The sequence below is a fragment of the Tetranychus urticae genome, chromosome 1, assembly GCF_039701765.1.
Source record: "Tetranychus urticae isolate SD_2017Ah chromosome 1, NJAU_TeUrti_SD_1.0, whole genome shotgun sequence".
Taxonomy (NCBI): Eukaryota; Metazoa; Arthropoda; class Arachnida; order Trombidiformes; family Tetranychidae; genus Tetranychus; species Tetranychus urticae.
This window is the reverse complement of record NC_142958.1, coordinates 31,086,478-31,097,694: the sequence shown is the minus strand read 5'-3', so window position 1 is coordinate 31,097,694 and position 11,217 is coordinate 31,086,478.

Genomic DNA, 11,217 nt, shown 5'->3' with positions numbered 1-11,217 from the left:
TTTCTAAATGGGTTAAACTAGACTAGGTTTAAGCGTACATAAATACATAGTTACAAGGGTGCAAGTGAATGAGGATAAAGAGAGATGATTGTGATGATGAGAATCAGGAGAAGAAGATGAGGAAAGAAGGAAAAGAATCTTTTGAATCTTTTTGTTTGTTTCCTTCAAACTTGTTCAACTTTTTTTTTCTCCTTGTTTTCTCACTCATTTTCATCAATGTTTACCAATTGTCTATCTTATGTGTTTATCTGTTTATCCCTTTGCAACAATCCATTGTCAGCCATGTTACTCTTTTTTCATGCTCAACATAATCCAACAAACAAGCCTATCAATATTAACAACATGTTGTGACTAGTAGAGGGAAGAGACAGAAGAAGAGTAAAAACAAATGAATTGGTAAAAAGCAAGGAATGAACTGGGGATGATGCAGAGAATGAAAGTGAAATGTTGATACAGAATTCTCAATGAGTTGCAATCTATCTGAGTTCATATTTTCCATTTCATCTTCATGAACAAAATTCTTTCAATGATTGAATGAAAATTTGAATACAATTTTATTGATGAACTGTATTCATGACAAGTAATGATAGGCTTGATTAGAGTTGATTTGATCCTAATAAACATTTTACTAAACTACAATGCTTTATGGCTTACCAAGAGATTGGTGAGTAAAAAGTTAATGGCTTGAATAAGTTTCAATAGCTCAACAGTAAGATTGACTCAAAGTGTAACTGATTAGAGTTTGAGTGAAAGTTTAAAGAGTCTCATCGTGTTATTTTGCATCATTGTTGTGACAAGAAAGCGATTAAAGCATGACAAATAATTATAGCCTTGGAGTTAGGTTAGGTTTGGTTAGGTTAGGATAAACTGGTTTGACCAAAAACAAAAGGTAAGTCGTATTTATGTGGCATGCCCAATTACTCTTATTTTAGGTATTCCTAAAAAATAAAATCACCCTACAGAATATAGACAGAATATTTTACAGAATTAGTTGGGAACTGTGCTTTCTGAAGCATTTTTGGATGCTGGGACAGGAGCACTTAAGTGCACTCTCTGAATTAAACTATCGAAATTTAATTATTGAATTGTAAGCTGTGACAAACTAATGGTAAGATAAAGCAATTGGAATGAATGGACTCCGATCATCACAAATTGAATCATCTGGAATGCCGTAAGGTATTTATTCCACCAAAGATACATGTTGATGTGTGGACCGATTGCTGTTAATCCCTAATATGTGCACATCATTATGTGAACGATACTATTAAAGAAACCAAAAAAGTTGCATATCCACCTGTCAAGAAAAAATGAAACTTAATAGGAGATGATGCCTACGCTTGGCCAACTTGTCCACTCTAGGCCAGCCATTTTCAGTTTCTATTGTCCTATGATTCAAGGTTTGAGACGATTATTAGCGTGGTTTGAGCGAAAGACTGGCGAAGGGGCAACTTGCGTTAGCGAATTGTTAACAACACGCGGCAATACATCGCATTATACGAAAAGAATAAGGCTCAAATTTTGAAGGTATCAAACAATTACTGAATGAAACTAAAAGGAAGTGGTAAACCTGGGTGGTGAGCTGGAAGAAAGGCTCGGAAAAGCCATTTTCAATCTCGCTCAAAAGTTAAAGAACTAACATTGAGATTTTTTAATAATACGAAAATCGCAATCTATAATATATGAATAATAATATATATACGGTGGGGAGAAACTTTCTACGCAGTTGACGCAATAATAAGCACCAACATGCATTAGAAGGCGGAGCTGAAATGCCTAGAAACTGTCTCCTCACCCTGTCAATGTCCATGATTTTTGCGATGGATTTGAATTTTCCTCGTTTTCTTCTTGATTCAAAGCCATATGTTGATTGGTTTATTTGATTCCACGTTTAAATCAAACTTCCTGAAAAATGAACGAAAACTCGATTGTAATATATTCTTGCAACAACCGATTATACGAGATGAAACTCTATTGATGATTTAATCAAAATAATCATTGGTTTCAATTAAAAATTCATCAACCAAAAGTTTTCGGAGACTAATCAAGGATTGGAACTGAATCAAAATGAAAACAAAGTTTCAAGCTGATTATTTATTTATTCAAACAAAAAAAGATTTGTTTTTTGCTTTCTTCATAAACCCTTATAATTACAATGCATAAATGTATAATGAAGTTGCCTGAAATTTGAACGAAACTTGCCAGTGCTAAAGGTGCGATAAATCGAGCGCATAATAAATGAGCTGCAACCATGAACAGGGTAAAGTGAAAAGATTAACTTTGATAAAATTTGCTGAAAATGTTTAATTTTAGTTAATTAAAAATATGCAATTACTTGTTACCAGGAAAAATGTTGATGTTTATTTAAAATGTTACATTAATGATATGAAAGTGTTGAGGAAACTGATGAAGAGTGGAAACGAAAAGAGTTTTAGTTTCATATTAAGATTGAGATTGACAAAGTTTACACTTTTATAAACAGCTTTAAAGGAAAGAAAGTAAAAACAAAAGTAGAATTATCAGGGAAAAGCTAAAACCAGGGAATTCAGTTGAAACTAATGTTTCCCTGAAAAAACATTTAGAATCAAAGGAACTTTATTTTAACTCGACTCCACAATTGAAACATGCCTTGAAGCCAAAAGTGTATCAGATGATGATTTAAACAACGTAACGTTCATTTCTTGCTTTTGTTTTGCACCATGAAACTGAATGAGATAAAGCAAGAAAAGCTGAGGAAAAAAAGTTCAAGAAAAAAGATTATATTTGCTTTTTCTTCACTTTACTATTTACTATTAAAGCTGACGAACAAGGTTCAGTCTATTGGAAGGTCAAAAGTTTTTTTCATTGCTTTTACGCTTTCCATTTGTAATCATCAATCGTCAAATATTTGACGAAGATGAATACAGAGAAGAAAAAAATTTCATCTTCTTTCAACTCTTTTTACGATAAAATTATCATTACCATTGTTATTATCATTATCGTCATCATTATCATCATTAGTACAATAAGAGTCGAAAATTATGGAATAACTTTTTTTTCGACTTTCAACTGGAATCCCTCAAGGCATGAAAAAAGCAGAAAGAAATGAAGTTTATCATTAATAAAGTGAACCCAGAATTCATGAAATTATTCATCAAATTTGTGAGATGCAAAACTTTGGATTGAACGAAAAGAAAAGAGTTGAACCTTCCATGTTAGAACTTTTCATGAAATTAAGGAATAGAAAATTTCCATTGAAAGGAATCAGAAAACAATCGATTGATAAATAGAGAACGAAGTTTTCGAATTTTTTCTGAACCAGATTGTCGAGAATTTGTAACTTTTAAACACTTTTCACTTTGTTTTTGGAAAATTTTTATTCTTTTTGACTTTCTTTGAAAATCGAAAAAATAATTTCCATGAAATTCTGAAGAAGATTGAGAAAATTCCAAGTCTGGAAAGTCTTCGGAATTCGTTAGCGAACGAAATTGCAACGAAATTGTATTTTCTATTGATGACTCGACGAAATATTAAAACAACATTGTTCAGCTATTGAAGAGCATGTAACCATTTTTGGAGTAAAGTTGATTCAATTAAACATGCTTTGTATTCTGAGCCATGATGAGATAGGAATGAATGGGTCAACATTTGAATAGTTAACAGTCATTAATCAAAGTGTCACAATTTAAAATAGCTCAACTTGGATGGACATCACTTTAGTTCTGAATTAATGATGAATGAAAGAGCTTCAAGTTGAACATAATGATGTGAATGATTGGTGCAACGTTGAAATTGATCAATTATTTCAACTGAAATGAAATGATTTTGTGTCAACATTTTTTTTGATTTTTTCGCGTTTCGATTGTTTGAGGAAACAATTGAAGTGATGTTGAGTTTGATTCAATTGTTGACAAGTTTCATGATAATTGGCAGATCAAGTTGATGCAGATTGTCATTGGGAGATAATTTGTTTAAGAGGATAAACAGGGTCAAATGATTGAGAAGAGTAAATTGGAATTAACCAACTCAAACAGATGAATTGTTGAAATGAAATTGATTCTGCTTTACAATTCGACGAGTAAAAGGATGAACAGTTTTAGTTGAACTTTCAGTTTATTCAATTTTGTACTTGGTTTTGCTTCTCGTTTCAACCTTAACTCTCCAATAATTTACTTTTTTTCTCGTTCGTTAATTAATCATTTTTCGTTGATTAAACATAAACAAACTATTCTCGTTTGTTTCAACTGTTTGTCCAACTTTATTGTCCAATGAATGATGTCAATTTTTTTACTTCATCATGAATCATTTATCAAAGGTATTTGTCAACCAAATAGTTCATGACAATAATTTCCGTCTTTTTACACACAAAAAGTAGGCCGACAGAGTAAAATGGATCAAGATAAACGTTTTTTGCTCCTTTTCACTATTAGATATAACTTATCATTATTCATTATTGATTCAATTTTGGCCAAAATTTCAAAACAAACCAAAAAATGAGATTCTTTTCCAGTTACTGCAATTTGTTTTTAGTGTTTTCATGCCCGAACTCTTTTCGAATTGAAGATCTCTTGCGAAGTTTTTCTGGGCGTTCATTCAGCAGAACCGTATAAATCTGCTCTCAAATTATGAAGGACATTTTTTCATTTTCCGATTGTTTGATCGTGAATCAAGGACCAAGGTTTTAGAGTTAAATGATTTAAGAATGGAAATACTTCAATTTTGGCTTTTCAAGATCACTCAAGGTTTTCACATTTAATTTTAACGATGATTTTGCTTTTCATATAAAGATGATTTTGATTATGTTTTTTATCGTTTCCAATAAATTATGTATCGCGTTCATCGAGGAAAAAATGAAACTTCACTTAAATTCATTTAAACTAAAGATATCGGTACACAAGTTGAGGTTGAATCGTTTAATTCCCCTAATGAAATCATATTTAATTTTGCTGATTTTTCGATTTCAATTACTGAATTCATCGAGATATTGAAAATCACACCACAAAACTTCGTCCATTTCATTTTAGATACAATTGTTTCAAGTGATGGTCAACAATCTTGTATATTTCAAAAAGAAAACTTTCAGAAGCTGTGTCATGTCAAAATGAAATTACGCGTAACAAAATTTAAAATTGTACTGAATAGACACATTTCTTTTTGTATCGTTCATTTCAGTTCGCAAAATGAAAATTCTCTCTGAAAATATAACAAAATCTACTAAGGATGTTGGTTTTCGAGCGCCAAGCAAACCACAATATTTTGAAAAAGAAACACTTATTCAAAATGCATACTATCCTGTTATTCCTAAAGATTCATCATGTCCTAGCGAAAATACTATTCATTCTTTTTTGGCGTCCAAATATGTAAAATTCTTTAAAAATCACAAAAAATTAACATATAAAACCTTGCATTGTAAAGGATACAAGGATGAGAAACCTATCAAGAATAACGATAGAATAATCATCATTAATAACTTGCAATCATAAAAAAATTTGCAAATTAAAAACTTTGTATATTTGCTAGCTCAAATATGTGTCCTAGAGTTGATCAAGCAATAACTTGGTTATTGAACGACATCACATATCTAAATGTAAAATACACTGTGACATCTTGAGAAAGATGAAAAATGAAAATAAAATGCGGAGTAATGTATTATTTGCAATTTTACACTAATAAATGTTTTTGATCTTCTGATAGGAAATGCTTTCTCTTATTATTGAGAATTGAACGCGTCCTGATGGAATCGCATCACTCAATTTACATCTATAAATGAAATTCTTGGAAAATCGCGTATCCTCATACAATACACTCAACAAAATTATCAGTTTAAAGAATGTCATCGAGTGGGTTTTTTATGGTGAAGAAGCAACGTTAGTTAAATGTTATGAATGTGGGCTAGAAATTCCGCTCTCTTCAATTGACATGAATGTGCTAGAATTACACGAACGATTTAATTGTTAATTTATTCTTGATCGTGAACGTGGTTTCAATTTTTGTTTAGATACCGAGCGCAACGCTCCCTACTACGCTCTTCCTTAATCGAACCTGGAAACGAATCTTTCAGTACCATCCACTTTGTCAGCTATTAAGATTAAAAAGACTAATACAATATGCGAAAAAGATTGTCCTATAAATCTGGGTAAATTCTGAAAAGATTTTTCAATTGTATAAAATTCGCACCAATCGGTCCAATTCATTTAAAAATACTGCTGTGGCGGCACGAAGTAAAAATTTACTTGTTTGAAGTAGCTTATCTTGGACTGTCTATGAAAAAGTGCTGCAATGTGCTTTCTATCGACTTGGAATAAAAGTAATAATGACTTTGACACCAAACTAAAACCATCAAATTTTATCACCAATATGTGCATTCTTAAAAAATATGATATCAAAAGTTTTCGTGCTATTTGTTTAGACAGAAATAATAATGTTCTGTACATTCCTTGTAATCATCTTGCTGTTCGTAGCTTTTGTAACAAACAACTTCTATTGAAAAAGATCAAAAACTGTCCGATATGCCGAACAAGAATTATAACAAGAATTTTTTGCATTTCACCAAGTACGCTTTCAGGATATCATTTTCAAATATTTTACCCGTTTTTTATTCATTTTCAATTTCATACGAAGATGACACGATTGTCTGCCCGCAGAAATTTTTGAAAACATCTTCTTATGAAATGCAAGCTTCACATAAAAAGATTCTACATTTACTCACCTTGATACGAGAGGAAAGATATATTCATGGCGAGTCTCTCGAGCAAATGAAGAAAATTTTGAAAAACATCTTAAACACTCCTTTACTTGTATCCAAAATGTTCCATGGAGTGCTGTCATGTTGCTGATACTTTGCTCTGAAAAATCAAAGCAATATCGCACTCGGTGATACCTAGCGTCAAAAGTAAGTAAGAAAGATAAGACTCACATATAACAATCGGGGTAAAAACTAATATTTAATCATCAAGTTGATGATAATTAACTATGACTGGACGAAGTGTCGAATATTAGTCAGAGCTATTATTGGAAGATAGCAAATCAAAATTTGAAATGATTTTAGATTGAAGGTAAATCATGACTAATAAGTCATTTGAATGTTTATATGAATTTAAGTTAAGATATATTTAGAGTTAAGTTCATTAAGAAATCTAATAAAGTTCATATTTCAATCAACAAGTACAATTAAAATTATTTTGAAATTTTCTCCAATATAAACTTCAACAGTTTAGTGAACTTTTTTCCTTTATATCTATCTATAAAATTGTGTCGTTGGAAACTAATTAAAAACTTATGTATGAATATTGAATTACGCTGAAGCTATTAATTTGTTTCGTAGTATCTTTCGATAAACTGCAGTTAGAAATGATATGAGACCTTTGGTATAAAAATTTAAATGGTAATCCCTATTCACAATGTTTAAAACTAAATAATCATTGCTCTGGATATTTGAGAAAAACAGTAGTTTCAGGTTTCAATTGAAGAAAAATATTAAGAACAGGAAAATTTTTCATATGCAGCAAATGTTGTTATACGATTTAAGACAAGACACAACGGACATATACAATGGCACAAGGTTCAAATTCCTTTTGGCTACAGAATTCATTTGGCAATGAATAACCAATCAACTTTAAATCGCTTGAATCATATTTGATAAAAACACTTGCATACAAAGATAAAATCTGTTGTAATAACTGTAGATATGTAATGGTAAAAAGAGTGATGGTGGAATAGAGATCTAAAACTTAATACAAAACTTACATAAAAATATTGGATGTTTGTTGCCATTGATTATTCTTTGTTCTTCTCTCGTGTCCAATAACTTTGTAAAAATAAAACGATTTTTAAGATAAACGATAAAATTTTCACGAAAATCATTTTGATAAAAAATATAATGAATATAATTACGATATTGAAATACTTCATTAGTGTGAATCAGGGCTTGAACTTTTCTTGGAGTATCAACGAACATTTTTGCTGTCCTAAGCTTTCTCCATAGAAACAGATTTATACTTGAAATGTTCAAGTTGGCAAATGTTTGAATGCACGAATAGTTACAAAATTGCCCTGATATTGATTTCAAAATGTTCAGAATAATATTTCGTAGCTTCTAGGTTCAAGAGATCAAAACAGATATATTTGCTAGTTGGATTAATAGGTTAATAGTAAATAATCAAAGCAAAGATCCTATTGATCTTCGAGTGGTAGTTTTGTTTGGTTGACCATTCCTCCTTTCAACAGAACGTGCACATCTGCTATAAAATGTACGAAATCAAATGTACGAAATTATGATCGATCCATAAATTTGAACAATCATGCTAATTATACTCAAGATGAAACATCTTGCAATAAAAAATTTTACATGACATCCTTCTACTCTACCAGTAATATAGAAGAGAGATGCTCTCTTCGAATTTCTTTTTTCAGCAAAAGCTGAAAGCTGCAGAGAAAAGGAAGAAGAAGAAAAGATGAAGTAGTCAAATAGATTTTAATTACTAATAAAACAACTTACCAATTGGTTAAGCTAATAAAATTGACCGATGCATCTACATTGTCATGTTATTACAATTTTCATTTCATCTTCAGATAATTTTATCTAAAATAAACCTCAACTCCTTTTACATAGAATAGTTTTTTTTGAATTTTATTAAATCTATTTTGAGTTTGATAAATAGAGCATAACAATTGAATTTCGTCTATTCTTAGCACTTAAAACAGTTACTAGCCTCACAGGCTTCACAGGTAACTAAACAAAATAAAATTTACATGCAAAAATCGGATTTTGCCTGATCTTCGGGTTGTCGTTGTGTTTGGTTGACTATCCTTCCTCTCAATGAATTGTGTACATCTACGTATAAATAAGCAAACAAGAAAGAATTACGAACTTCCATCATTCCTTAGTTGCATATATTGCAACTAGGGAATAAACTAAAAATAATATTCTGCAACTCAAACCTTTTATATAAAACTTAGTTTCATCCAATTTTATGGAGGATATGAACAAACGCAGCAACTTTTTGTAAAAGCTGATAATAAGCCGTAGGTGTAAATGCTTAGCTAGAATAACACTTGATTTGAAGATAAAATCTATAAATCTACAGAGTTTCGTGATAAATATCCACTTCTAGTTTTTGATTTGACCGATGATGGTACTCTCGCAAGTGATTCCGGTGTATTATCAATGATCAAGAGAGGTAATGTGCGCATGGATATTCAATTTTCTTCTGCTCTTAATGAAGGGATGCATATGCTGGTGTTTGCTATATATGATAGCGTTCTACAAATTGATGCAGCACGTAATATTGTTACGGACTACTGATGGCTTTAACAACATTAGATATACAAAACCGACTCGTAAAATACAAAAGTTTCAAAGGAGTATATGCAATTGATAAACTTCCACTTACTTTATTTCCAAAACCTTTCGGAATCGTAATCAATCTTGATCCAAGCTGGAAATCAGGCTCACATTGGACAGCAGTATTTATACCAATATACGGCAGTGGAATCTATTTCGATTCTTATGGGCAGCAACCTCCTGAAATGATAAAAACCTATTTGGAAAGAAACTGTAAACGTTATGATTATATCTATAATGTAGATGTATTTCAAGGAGACTTGTCGATCAAATGTGGTTATTTTTGTATCTCTTTCTTGAAAAGTTGTTTTACTGGTTCTTACTTACCTTTTTTGAAATGTGAACAAAAACACAATGAAAATATAATAAACAAAATATATTAAAATAAGGATTGAAATTAATTGAATATAAATGAATAAATCAAAGAATGAGATTACAAAACTTTAGATATAATATCTGAAAGATCATCAATTTCCATTTCATCCCATGCTTTAAAAACATCATCCCATGAATCTCCCTCTATCAGCTGTATAGGTTTATTACAGAGGTCCATTTTTTGCGAACCAGGATCCTCAAATTTTATAGCCTCGGGTTTCCCTTCATTACACCATGCCTCCAGTTCTTCCATGTTAACCTCGATCTGTGGCTGCTGCAAGTCTTTCTTTGTTTCACCCCAGTTTATACTTTTAATCCATAATTCAAGCAGCATTTTCGTCGTCAATTCGAAAACGAATGGCTTTCTAGTTGCCACCAGAGGGATTCGGCTTTGCTTTGCCTTTTTTTGATTGATTTTCATCAATCTTTTCTTCATGTTATACTTTGCCATCTGTAAAAGAAAGAAAAGAGATACATTAATAAAATGCAAAAAAAGAAAGTGATTTAGGGATGTTTGGAATTTGCTGTACATTTTCAGTTTCAATTTCAGCCTTTAACAATTTCATTAAGTTTTGATAACTTACCCATACAAGATTAGCCCAGGAAATTACGAAAAAACTAAGCAGGACTAACATCATTATCAGAAGTGCAAACCATTCTAAGAATAAAATATAGAAGCTAAAGCCAGAATCAATATCAGAACCGAAAGCCAAAGCAAGACTAACATCAAATCGTATTTCAAATGAAGCAACAGTAAATATCAATGTGAATACTGAATGTGAAGTGAAGACTTGCGTTTTTCTGAAACCGGAGGCTTGATTTATTGCTTGGTTTGATAATCCAAAAATGGGAAATATGTTAGCTGTAATAAAAAGTTCGGGTCTGGATTACTTGTCCGGATCTGGGTAGACTTGTCCGTTCTGGATAAATTTTTATCCAAACCTGGACAACTTTTCATTGATTAATTAAGGAACAAGAGAGCGTGCGGAAAATAACTCGTCCGCTCTGGATAAACTTGTCCGTTCTGGATCAACATTTACTGATTCAAATCCTTGATTAAATTATGTATAAATAGATCCACAAATGAACAATCTCAATCACTAACAAATTATATTTTGAAGAGTCAAAATGGATACTTATTGTGCATATTTCGATACCCAAGGTTTCCGCGTGCACGGAATACTAGAGAAGTTTCTCTATTAAGTGATTCTATATCAATAAATCTTATTGTTGACAATCGTGATTGCAGCCCAACATAGAAAGATGAATATCAAATCAACCATCTGGTTAACAAATTCCATGGATAAGATTTCGTTCCAAGACGTGCACTCAATGAGGATTACCTAGGACTAATCATCAAATTGTTCTACGAGTTAATCGAAGACGGAGATAAGACGATAATCGCTTGTTAATCCAAGATTACCTGGATAAACTTTACATTTGTAATCAAAATATAGTTGAAATATATGGAGCTACACACAAAGTTGTTGATAGGAATCAGAAACCTTATATGCATCATAATA